Source organism: Bidens hawaiensis, unplaced genomic scaffold (genome assembly GCF_021521415.1).
Source record: "Bidens hawaiensis isolate Kalapana, Puna unplaced genomic scaffold, B.hawaiensis_p1.1 tig00003356_1, whole genome shotgun sequence".
In the NCBI taxonomy this organism is placed as follows: domain Eukaryota; kingdom Viridiplantae; phylum Streptophyta; class Magnoliopsida; order Asterales; family Asteraceae; genus Bidens; species Bidens hawaiensis.
This window is the reverse complement of record NW_027491185.1, coordinates 1,907,907-1,916,611: the sequence shown is the minus strand read 5'-3', so window position 1 is coordinate 1,916,611 and position 8,705 is coordinate 1,907,907. Positions and strand designations below refer to the sequence as shown.

Sequence of the window (8,705 nt, the reverse complement as noted above, 5' to 3'; positions counted from 1 at the left end):
CACGGAACCATCATTGTTGAGGGGAGGTGGTGTAGTGGCAGGTCCAATTAATTGGGATGAGCAGGCTATGAAATATTTCCTAGAGTTGCACCCTTTAAAAACATTGTCCATGATGTGACTTTATAAAAACGTATAATTTTTGACAATGGATTTTTAGGGAGTATTGTTTTAGGTGTTTAGTTTCTCCTTCATGTATTTTTAGAGGACTTTGCAAGTGATAGTACTCATGTTTATGTCATTATGTGTCCATATGTTGTTATGATGCCATATTTGTTCCTATTTTACTATATTTTTTTTTAAGTATTTTTTTTTGTTAATAGTAGCTTTCTATTTCTATATCTTATTATCGTTTAGTTTTGTATGTTTGTACGTTGTCTTGTCGTGCTGGTGCCAAGGATCTCTCTCTGAATCTTTTAAATCAAACTCTCTATTCTTACAAATAAATATGAGGTTTGTTTAAATCTCACAGTTCCTAAACCCTACCAATAATATTATTATTTGAGAAATATATTGTGGTGGTGTTATTTTAATTAACGCGATGAAGCAAAATCATTAAGCACTTGAACGGAAGAAAAAAAAAAAAAAACTTGAACGGAAGAAGTCTCGTTACCAATGTGAAAATTTAACATGACATAATGATTTTTACTTTTTTTACTATAATTTATCTTCACTTTTTAACATAGCTTGGTATGTTATTTAAGAGAGAGAGAAAGAGGTTAAAGGAGTGAGAGAGAAAAAGCTGAAAAAATGGTGGGTTGCTTGCCTTGGTAAAGAGCCAAGTTCAGAGCTATAACAATTGCACGTGTGACCCCTATATTCATGTCTTTACAAGAGTCCTAACTAAATGCACAAATCCTTGAACTACCAGTTAACTCCATACCCCTCTGTTTTTCTTCTTCATCGCCCATTTCTGTGCAACCATCTTTTCAAGTATCTTCTCCCACCAACTCATATTAACTCATTATCCCAATTTGTTCACATAGGGTTAAAAAAACATGAAGTACAACTTGTAATTTATTTTTACAACAAAATAATTTTATATACACAGTAGCTTTTGAATCCGTGTATTATACGAAATTTGTCAAATGGTCGAAATTTATGTATTTAATCATATGTAATTCAGAGATTTTCTTTTGAATTTATGGATTAATTTTAATATTATCATACACTTCAAATGTTACACATTTATATTTTACATTTTTCTAAAATTGAAGTAATGTTCTAAGATGACATAAAATCAAATATTGGCACTTAAACATTTTAAAAATGTTTATATGATCAATACGAATACGAATGAAGTACCAAGTCCGATAAATAATAAGATTATTTATTCTAAACATTTTGTATCCTTGAAGAAAGGTTTGATACTTTGATAAACCTCTTAATAAAGTACCAAGAAGAGGCGGACGAATTAAGATTGCTCCTTACAATATGTGAAAGGGTTCGAATTGAGTCAAGCAAAGATAGGTTGTGTTGGGATTTAAATGGGTCAAATGAGTTCTCTGTGAAGAGTCTAAAACAAAAAATGGAGGATCAGGTCCAAATATCTCAAGGTTATTCATTTTCTTGAAATTACTGGGTCCCAAAAAAGGTGTGTGTACTTGCATGGCGAGCGGGCTTGGAGAGGTTACCGACTTTGGTGGCCTTGGCAAGGAGAACATCCATCATGGGTCCGTTTTATGCCCCATGTGTGGGGAGTTAGACGAAACGGTGGAGCATATTTTTATTTCGTGTCGGTTCGCGCAAGATGTTTGGCAAGTTATCTCATCTTGGTGTGGGCAATCTTCGGTATACGCTTTTTGCGTTCGAGATTTATTGGAGTTGTACATGTATTCGGGCTTCCCAAAGGTAAAAAGGAAAGTATGGCATGCAATCTGTCTTGTATCGATATGGAGCATTTGGAAAGCTAGAAACGAGTAGATTTTTAACGCGAGACCTGTTCATCTCGCAAGTGTGGTGGGGGATATAAAGACATTTGGTTATTTATGGGTGAAGAATCGGTCTAGGTTGTCTAGCTTATCCTGGGAGGGTTGGTGTAGGTTTAATTTGTAACCATAAAAGCTAGGTGTTTTTGTGGTGTTGTGTTCTTTTTTGGTGGATGTAAAGTGAGTCATGTTAACTAATTATACTTATATATATGAAATTTTTAGTTGGCCGTTCAAAAAAAAAGTACCAAGTCCGATAAACAATAATAAGATTATTTATTCTATTATAATCTAATTCCCAAATTATTATATTCTTAACTTAATGTTAATTAGTATAATCCAGATGATTAAATATTAATTACTTTTCAGACATGATTAATATATCTGGTATTTATTTTACTTTATTATTCGTCTTAATTAGTTTTCTGTTAGGCAAAGTAAGATAGCAGTCACTAGTATCAGTCTCTTGAATGATGATGAAAAATAGAAAGTATACAATCATAAATTGTGAGGTTTCTAAAACAAGATATTTAAGGTTGATTATTTAACTTACTTTTTGAAGGTTTTTATGGATGATGTTTGAAGAAAAGTAAACCTATAATTATACACACACAAAAAAAACCTAAGCTAGCTTGATGGCTTTTTACTTTAATTTTATTCATTCAAGATTGTCCATCAATCTTTCTAAAGTCAAGAAATATAAATTAATATTAATTTACCATAAACTTATTTAACAACTTTGAAAGTAACCCTCGATAGGCAAATAAGTTTTTCTAAAATGGGAAACAGCTGTTCATACTGACTTTGACGTTTCAAGCTTAACTCACCCAAGAAGAACATCAAGAAAACAACTCAATACATACTGTGCGAAACATTATTGAGCTAAGTTTCAAAAGTAAGACATCAATGAATCCAAACGTTAACCATCATCTCACAACGTACGTTAGAAGTTCAGTTGCTAATTTACCATAAACTACTAGTTAATGAGAAGGAACGAAATCTCCGTTTTTTTGAAAATAAAATTAGAAACACACATAAAATTGATGAAATACTGTTCACTTGTTTATTGGTGATGCTTGTAATTATACTGGTTACCATTTGAACTCAAAAGTCTGTTATATTATTTGATAAAAGCTCTAACCACTTAATAAAAAAGAAAGGACTAAAAGAGGGACAATTCCAACAAACTGAAGGCCACAACGAAGGCTATTTCACAAACTTTTTACACCCTTGATTAATTCTTGAATCAAACATGCTATTAAGCAACTAACATCACAAAAGCAACTAGTTTATATGAAATCTTGAAAGAGAGGATTGCAAAGGTAAAATGAGTGAAATAGGAGAAACGGAAGACCACCCTTCCGTTTTAGAAAGGGGGGCGATTTGCCCTCCAATACGCATCTGCCGGCAATTGGAATGAATTTAGCATATTGGGAGGCAATCCATGAAATAACGACGGATTTGCATCATTCATGAGTTGTTGTTGGTTACCAATCCCGGTAGGTGAACCTAGAGGGCCATTTCCAATGCCTGGTGTGGTATCCTCTTCTTCAAGAGGAAGTCTCTCGTAGGCAGCATTCCCAAAAGATGCTGCCATTATTACCACGGGGCCTGATGCTAACAAAGGCCCCACTACCCCTCCTCCAACCACCTGTCCTTGACCACCAGCTAGATAAATGGTCAAACCAGAAGCAGCAGGTGGAGCAGGAGGAGGAAGAAACGAACCAGATAACGATAAGATCTCAAATCGCCCGTGTAACGTCATAACCGCCCCCGGTGCTGTCGGCTGCTTCAACGTAACATTGGTAACCGTGCCGTTACCGCTCAAAATACACACTCCTCTTTGCCTCCTTGTCGCGAAATTCGATATACTTTCCTGTATATCACACCCATTAGCCACTTCCATCACATGGGACCTTAAAGCATTAGCGCTATCTCTAGTGATAATAATTGGTGGCTTGGGTTTGTTCTTCGAACCCGCTGGACGGCCACGCGGCCGTCTAGAGCCACCACTACCACCTCCACCGCTACTATGATCTCCATCACCACCAGTCACAACCGACGCCAATTCTCTATTACCACCACCATTATTATTATTATTATTATTATTATTATTATTATTATTATTATTATTATTATTATTATTATTATTATTATTATTATTATTATTATTGTCTTCACGCTCTCTCTTTTGACCATGGTTGAGGCTGCTACTTCCACCACTTTGCTCATCCTCTTCAGAATTCGGCTGCTGCTGTTGATGGTGGTAGTGCTGCTGTTGCTGCTGGTGGTGTTGCTGAAACTGCTGCTGCTGGTGGTGGCGGTGGTGCAGTTGAAGTTCATTAGTATGAAAAGGAGGAGGAAGATGACGGCCATGAGCAGTAACTGGATCCATCTTGGATTAATAATAATAATAATATTAATGAATGAAAAGACCCTGAAAGATTTAACCCTAAATCTTGATATTCTTGATGTAGGTGACTGCTAACCTTCACCAGAAAACTCAACCAAATAATGAGCTGAATAATAATTCATCATATATATTTCCAACTTCTTTCTGTCTACTCTTTATTGGAATTTGGTTGCTGTTGGTGAAGGTTAGGGAGATAGAAAGAGAGAGAGATGTAGTAGTTGTGTTTGGCTAAGTGTTGTTTGGGTTAGGGTTAGGTCATGAAGAAGAGAGAGAGAGAGAGATAAGTTTGCGTGCGCATGGGCGGTGAGGTGGGCCCAGCATCTGTCCCCCATTGTTACCTATGTTCTCCCTCAATTCTTGAGTTCTTGTTTTCATATTTAGTGTTTTGTGCAGTAAGCTAGTCATTTCATGTTTTCTAACATTTGTCATGACCAAGTTTATTAAGACTGTAACATGCAACTTATCTATTGAAATTCTTTTAAACTCAAACTTAACTAAAAGTTCAATCTGACTATAGATTATTTATTTTTGTTTTAAGATGAAGTGAAAGGTTCAAATAAGAAGTTTGTTTTTACTAAGAAGGTTAGGAATGAGTGTATTTTAGTCTACTACCTAATATTAAAAACCCACTTAATTTAATTATAAAAATCCAATTAACTTAAACCCACTTAAATTTTCACTCATCTCCTACAACCACCACCGCCCACTGCCATCCACTTTGCCGGAAAAGTCTTCGGAAATTTCGCCGAAAAATAAAACATAATGGAAAACATTATGGAAAAACACAATGAAAAAACACAATGGAAAAAACACTACGAAAATAAAACACAATGACAAAAACACAATGAAAAACACAATTAAATTACACAATGTAAAAAACACAATGCAAAAAAAATATTATGAAAAAATAAAACACACTTGTATAACACAATTTTGTAAAACACAATTTTGGTAAAACACACCTTGTAAAAAACCCACGATTTTTTATTATTTTTATAAAGCAATATGGTACTCATATAAAAGATAAAAAAACACTTGTTTTTATGGTGAAATTGTTTTGAAAAAAAAAGTCGTATAAAAAAGTTATGGACGTTTTAAAATGATGGGGGAATTTGACATGTGCCTTGCATGTGAAGAGAGAAAGTCAACAAATGTGCTATCCCTATTATGCCCTTACCCTTGTTTTACACTTGATGATCTCTTTAATCTAATCTCAACCATTTCAATTCTCAAATGAATGGACACGATTATTTCCTATCCAACCTAGGAAAACTAATCTTCTTATTATAACTCAACCCTTAAGATGAATATAAATATAATTTTTTTATTTTTATAACAATTCAAACAATTACAATAAAGTGTAGAATAATGAAAACCCCGTGAGATGTAATGTATTATTAATCAACTATATATAGGGTTACAAGAGATAAATACAAGGAAACATAATCAAACACAATCTCTTAATTATAGTAACACTATAATACTAAAACTCTAATAATATATTCTCTAATATTCCCCCGCAGTCAGAGCGGTAGGAAATCGGACGCTCGGACTGGAGCACAAAACTTGTGAAGATATACGACCGGCTGTCACATAGAGCAGGAACTCAATCGGTTATAGGATCTAAGAAGATCGGCGACGGCTTGACCGTAGTCAGGCGCCTAGGCTTGATGACAAGAGCTTCGACTGCGACAGTAAAAGCTATGACTGAGTCGGCCGAAGCAACGACTTTGCGACACACGACGACAGTTCTTTTCATATTCCAAAGAATATAAATAAATAACAAAAAAACTAAATAATAATAATAATAAAGAAAAAAACTATTTGTTAAGGAAATTAATGACGGGAAAAAAATAAACAAAAGCTAAAGAAATTACAAAAGCAAAGGAACTTTGTGAATGGGAGAAAAACCAAACAAATAAAAAACTAAATAAAAAAACTACACTTTTTGTTTTTCAATCAGAAAATATATATATATATATTTGTTTGTTCAGCGAGAAAAAAAAACAAAAGCAAGAAAAGCTAAATAAGAAGATATGTAAAACGAATTGTTGAGTTGATGAAAACAAATATAGTTAAGGAAAATCAAATTTGAGAATAAAGATCAAATTACTCAAAAGTCAAAAGTGGTTCTTCAAGTTTAAAAACACGATTACGCCCGGAACCAAAAAATAAAATTGGGTAGTTGGCGTCGTTTGAGGAAGCGGTGGCGCGTAGACCGTAGTCAACTATATATTGTGTGTATAAACGTCCTCGGGGCAGGACGAGATTGAGAAGAAGAGAAAGACAAGCCAGAACCTTAAGGCTTTGATACCATGTAGAATAATGAAAACCCCGTTAGATGTAATGTATTATTAATCAACTATATATAAGGTTACAAGAGATAAATACAAGAAAACATAATCAAATACAATCTCTTAATTATAGTAACACTATAATACTAAAACTCTAATAATATATTTTATAATATTCTCTAATATAAAGTAGCTGATAGATAATCAGGCAACAAGATGTGTCGTTATTCTATTTCTAAATGCTAAACCAATCTTACTATAAACAAAGTTTCGGGTTTTAGTGCCGGAAAACTGATATGCACTAATTTTTTAAAAATATTTTTAACAAAAATAAAACTAAAAGCTTAACAATAACATACAGTAGTTACTAGCAATATTATTGTTGAGATTTCGAATATTACAATCTTTTGATTTTATTGTTTTTTTCTTACCTAAAGTGTGTCGATCTCTTTGGTATGATTTTTAGACATTGAATTTCAGTCTCGACGAATTTGATAATAGGGCAGTAAGAAGATGGTTACCATCAAGCAAAAAATATAAGCACCGGTCAAAATATATCATATCTAATTAAAAAGATTTATTTTAATATTTTTGGGCAGCATTTTATGTTGGCTTATAGAATATTTAGACTTCAATATTATTTGTCTAACTTGGAATCATTTTATAATAAGCACATTTAGTTTTCTGAAATAAAAAAGATTGGTATATATTCTTCTAAAAGTGTTTTCAAAGTTTTAATTTATAGGAAGAAACGACTTTATGTAAATTGTTATAATATGACGACAAAACGTGTTATATTCAACAGATTTTGGTTTAAGATCACTCAATTGAATGTGTGAAGAGGTAGGTCCCAGCAGAGCCCAGTTGGACCCGCAAGACTCACCTTGAAGAGGAACGTCTGCGCAGAAACCAACTGGATCCGCAGGACCAACCATGCTCAGAGACGTGACGTCCTTACGCGCAGTACGCAAGCTGGTCCCGCAGGAAATGCCTTCCAATGGTGAAGGACTCCGCCTGTCCCCGCAGCCTCGGATACAAGCCATCAGGGAAGGCCACCCGCGCAGCAAGGCTACACGCACAAGGCACTTAGCTCTCAATCACTCAGTGTCACCTGAAGGAATGAGCAAAGCCGAGAACAATCCCGCACAAGGGCGGGAGGGGGAATACTCCCGCCCAAATAAGCCAGTCCGTACGATACGGGAAGATCTTCTGTACTGTACCTGACGAGGTATGGGAAAAAGATCTGACTAAAGAGACGACAGCTTACTGACACAGTATGGCGAGCAGCATGCTCCTGTACTGTGTCACTATTAGCCGCTGCCTACTCACCAACTACTGCCATACCACGTGCGTAGCCGGCAGTTGGTGGAAAAGGAATAGTACACAGCAGGCCTGGTCACTATCAGCCGCTGCCTACCCACCAACTACTAGCAGGGCACGTGCGTAGGCGACTGTTGGTGGAACAGGAACACTGTTGCAGCCGGCCACACCTCCTTGGAAACCTACCTTCGGCTATAAATACCACAAATGGTATGACCATCATATCTTATCTCATATCATCATATTATACCTGATATCTGCTCTAGCAATCTCTTAATATACATTTATAGTTAAAGGGCAATCTAGTCTGATTCTCACGCCGGAGGGTGGTCACAAGGAGGAACCCCCCCCCCCCTTCTCAGTGACAAGCTCACGGTGTCTGTTTTGCAGGTTATCAGAAGAACCATCTTCTCAGGGTCTAACCCCTCGTGGGAAACATCTATCTAACCCCCAGGTTACCAGTAATGAAGAAAGGGGTCTGGTTAGTGTTTCTTCATTGGCGCCATCCGTGCATAAAGCTAGAACTTTATTTTTCTCCAGTTTTTTCAAACTTCTAAGATGGTTAAAGAAACTCCGGTAACCACAACCCCAGCTACTGGGGGGAATACCGGCAACACAGTTTTTACAAACACTACCCCGGCTACCCAAGCCGGGGCAAGTGAAGTAAATTTTACGAACACTACCCCAGTTACTCAAGCTGGGGCAAGTGCAGTAAATAATCGCTCGCTGGGATTCACCGATACCCAGTTAGAG

The 8,705-nt window shown here is 35.8% G+C and overlaps 1 pseudogene; it reads right to left on the bottom strand.

Annotated features, from left to right (window-relative positions):
- Positions 1 to 3,016: 3,016 nt before the first annotated feature.
- LOC143623231 (AT-hook motif nuclear-localized protein 18 pseudogene) lies at positions 3,017 to 4,691 on the bottom strand (annotated as a pseudogene).
- Positions 4,692 to 8,705: the final 4,014 nt, after the last annotated feature.